The sequence below is a fragment of the Sinocyclocheilus grahami genome, unplaced genomic scaffold (genome assembly GCF_001515645.1).
Source record: "Sinocyclocheilus grahami isolate Dianchi unplaced genomic scaffold, SAMN03320097.WGS_v1.1 scaffold485.1, whole genome shotgun sequence".
In the NCBI taxonomy this organism is placed as follows: domain Eukaryota; kingdom Metazoa; phylum Chordata; class Actinopteri; order Cypriniformes; family Cyprinidae; genus Sinocyclocheilus; species Sinocyclocheilus grahami.
This window is the reverse complement of record NW_015505664.1, coordinates 66,087-70,246: the sequence shown is the minus strand read 5'-3', so window position 1 is coordinate 70,246 and position 4,160 is coordinate 66,087. Positions and strand designations below refer to the sequence as shown.

The 4,160-nt window shown below is 37.0% G+C and overlaps 1 protein-coding gene across 1 annotated transcript in view; it reads left to right on the top strand.

Annotated features, from left to right (window-relative positions):
* The first annotated feature begins 3,062 nt into the window (after positions 1 to 3,062).
* The window catches only part of LOC107553898 (Ral GTPase activating protein non-catalytic subunit beta), a 51,186-nt gene continuing 50,088 nt past the window's right edge, over positions 3,063 to 4,160 (top strand). The window contains exon 1 of the mRNA XM_016236248.1: positions 3,063 to 3,228. The gene's annotated coding sequence lies outside the window, so the exon portion shown is untranslated. The remainder of the gene's footprint in view (positions 3,229 to 4,160) is intronic.

Below are 4,160 nucleotides of genomic sequence, written 5' to 3'. Positions count from 1 at the left end.
TATAATATTAAAATATAAATAACTATTTTTAAATGCATTGAATTATCGAAAACAATTTAAGTTTTATACTTTAAAGTGGTTTATTAGTAGTTAGTTAGGATGCTGCACTCTAAGAAAAGTAAAAAAATAATGCAATGGTGTTAATATGAAGGAATTTTCTGGATTGATTTTTCCACATGTTTTTGTACCTGCATTTTTAATTACGCATTGTATTTTGTGTTATAACAGATAATGTCCTGGAAAATTACTAGCACCTTTTCCATTTTTCTGCATATTTTTCCTGCTGTGTACTAATACTCATCAACAGGTACAAGCTACTAACAAAGTGTCTCATAAATGAAAAATAACAGTATTCAATTATTATTATTATTACTATTAAACAATTGCAAATAGCAGCTAACTTAATTCCTGTAGCGTAATGTATCTTAAAAGTTGCTAAATGATGTTGTGATGACATTGCGTGATGACGTCATTACGTAATCACGATGCAAAATCGTCAAATCTCAGCAAAAACATATATACTGTATATATTTTATATATGTTAATTTAGATTTGTTCGTAACAATATAAATGCATAATATAATATTAAAATATAAATAACTATTTTTAAATGCATTGAATTATCGAAAACAATTTAAGTTTTATACTTTAAAGTGGTTTATTAGTAGTTAGTTAGGATGCTGCACTCTAAGAAAAGTAAAAAAATAATGCAATGGTGTTAATATGAAGGAATTTTCTGGATTGATTTTTCCACATGTTTTTGTACCTGCATTTTTAATTACGCATTGTATTTTGTGTTATAACAGATAATGTCCTGGAAAATTACTAGCACCTTTTCCATTTTTCTGCATATTTTTCCTGCTGTGTACTAATACACATCAACAGGTACAAGCTACTAACAAAGTGTCTCATAAATGAAAAATAACAGTATTCAATTATTATTATTATTACTATTAAACAATTGCAAATAGCAGCTAACTTAATTCCTGTAGCGTGTGTACTGCTATGCATCTTTGGTTTCCTCTTTTTGTGTAATTTAAATGGTAAATTGTGCCTTTTTATCGTTTGAGTCACTTATCAAAAGTTGCTAAAAGCTGCCAAATAAATAATAAAAATAGCTAAATTTGTTGCTAGGTGCTTTTGGAAGAAAAAGTTGCTAGGGTAGTCTGAAAAGTTGCTCAACACTGGCACAGAGTCGAGTGATTTACAAACGCGGGTGAATCTGTGCGATTGAATCATTTGGGAGAATCGGTTCAAACGAACGATTCGTTCACATCAGCCACTGCAGCCGGAGCCAAACCCCCGCCGCCCGTGCAGACGATGGAGACGCGGATCTGATCTCATCGGGTGTACCGACAAACATGCTGCTCGATCAAACCCGCTTTCCCTCTGATCTCAACCGACAAACATGCTGCTCGATCAAACCCGCTTTCCCCGCAAAATCACCGACTTGATTGATATGTGAACTTGTGAACTGAGCGCGGTTTATTCATATGTCTCTGTGTTCGGTTCGGATAACTGTCACGTGGGCCGCGCTCTAAAACCTAGCTAGCTGCCTACGTAGACAGCACTTTAGGGCATTGTAGTTTACTTTGAGGCAAAGGGGACACGGAACATGTTAGCAGAATCCATGCAGCTTCGTCTTGAATCCAAGTGCGCTATCTAGTAAGCGAGCGTAGTGGCTTTTGAGACACCGCCACAGCCCCGCATTGCGGCCTGCTACTAGCTTTTTAACACTAACTATTTGATTTAAAGGTTATTTAGTTTGATGATCGCATGATCAGCGGTGGCAGATGAGTGACAGCTGTCATTAGTTTGTTTTGAAGCCTCCGTGAGACCGAAATCAGCTGCCAAACAAACATGTATCTGATTGATTCGCGGCAAAATAGCTTGCGAGTTGCTAATAGACTGTAGCGTTTCGCCCTCTGGGATACAATGAGTGTAATTTGCATATAAATTGTCTAAGGGCGTAAAATGGACATGTAAATATGAATGTGGAAGTTTGTGTTAGGATTTAAAGCTTCATTGACTCGTATCCGATGGGTTAGCACAGAGGCTAACAAACACAGCGGCTACGGAAGTCGAATTGAAAACATCTGAATTTATCCGCGTTTATTGATCTATTGGTGATCGTTCAATAAGACATTATTGAGACATTGTGTGTGTGTGAGTGAGTGTGCATATGATATTTCTATAGTAACAAATGATCTGAAACATAAAGTACTATGGTAATATTATGGTATTCTTTGAATTACCTTAGATTAACGTGAATGCATGGTTATATGGTAATGCATCATGTTTTTTAGATATGAACCAAGCTATTCCTCTGTTTGTGTGTGTGTGTGTGTGTGAGTGAGTGAGTGAGTGAGTGTGCATAATATAATATTAAAATATAAATAACTATTTTTAAATGCATTGAATTATCGAAAACAATTTAAGTTTTATACTTTAAAGTGGTTTATTAGTAGTTAGTTAGGATGCTGCACTCTAAGAAAAGTAAAAAAATAATGCAATGGTGTTAATATGAAGGAATTTTCTGGATTGATTTTTCCACATGTTTTTGTACCTGCATTTTTAATTACGCATTGTATTTTGTGTTATAACAGATAATGACCTGGAAAATTACTAGCACCTTTTCCATTTTTCTGCATATTTTTCCTGCTGTGTACTAATACTCATCAACAGGTACAAGCTACTAACAAAGTGTCTCATAAATGAAAAATAACAGTATTCAATTATTATTATTATTACTATTAAACAATTGCAAATAGCAGCTAACTTAATTCCTGTAGCGTGTGTACTGCTATGCATCTTTGGTTTCCTCTTTTTGTGTAATTTAAATGGTAAATTGTGCCTTTTTATCGTTTGAGTCACTTATCAAAAGTTGCTAAAAGCTGCCAAATAAATAATAAAAATAGCTAAATTTGTTGCTAGGTGCTTTTGGAAGAAAAAGTTGCTAGGGTAGTCTGAAAAGTTGCTCAACACTGGCACAGAGTCGAGTGATTTACAAACGCGGGTGAATCTGTGCGATTGAATCATTTGGGAGAATCGGTTCAAACGAACGATTCGTTCACATCAGCCACTGCAGCCGGAGCCAAACCCCCGCCGCCCGTGCAGACGATGGAGACGCGGATCTGATCTCATCGGGTGTACCGACAAACATGCTGCTCGATCAAACCCGCTTTCCCCGCAAAATCACCGACTTGATTGATATGTGAACTGAATCAGGTAGCGCGGTTTATTCATATGTCTCTGTGTTCGGTTCGGATAACTGTCACGTGGGCCGCGCTCTAAAACCTAGCTAGCTGCCTACGTAGACAGCACTTTAGGGCATTGTAGTTTACTTTGAGGCAAAGGGGACACGGAACATGTTAGCAGAATCCATGCAGCTTCGTCTTGAATCCAAGTGCGCTATCTAGTAAGCGAGCGTAGTGGCTTTTGAGACACCGCCACAGCCCCGCATTGCGGCCTGCTACTAGCTTTTTAACACTAACTATTTGATTTAAAGGTTATTTAGTTTGATGATCGCATGATCAGCGGTGGCAGATGAGTGACAGCTGTCATTAGTTTGTTTTGAAGCCTCCGTGAGACCGAAATCAGCTGCCAAACAAACATGTATCTGATTGATTCGCGGCAAAATAGCTTGCGAGTTGCTAATAGACTGTAGCGTTTCGCCCTCTGGGATACAATGAGTGTAATTTGCATATAAATTGTCTAAGGGCGTAAAATGGACATGTAAATATGAATGTGGAAGTTTGTGTTAGGATTTAAAGCTTCATTGACTCGTATCCGATGGGTTAGCACAGAGGCTAACAAACACAGCGGCTACGGAAGTCGAATTGAAAACATCTGAATTTATCCGCGTTTATTGATCTATTGGTGATCGTTCAATAAGACATTATTGAGACATTGTGTGTGTGTGAGTGAGTGTGCATATGATATTTCTATAGTAACAAATGATCTGAAACATAAAGTACTATGGTAATATTATGGTATTCTTTGAATTACCTTAGATTAACGTGAATGCATGGTTATATGGTAATGCATCATGTTTTTTAGATATGAACCAAGCTATTCCTCTGTTTGTGTGTGTGTGTGTGTGTGAGTGAGTGAGTGAGTGAGTGTGTGAGTGAGTGAGTGAGTGTGTGTGAGTGTGTGTG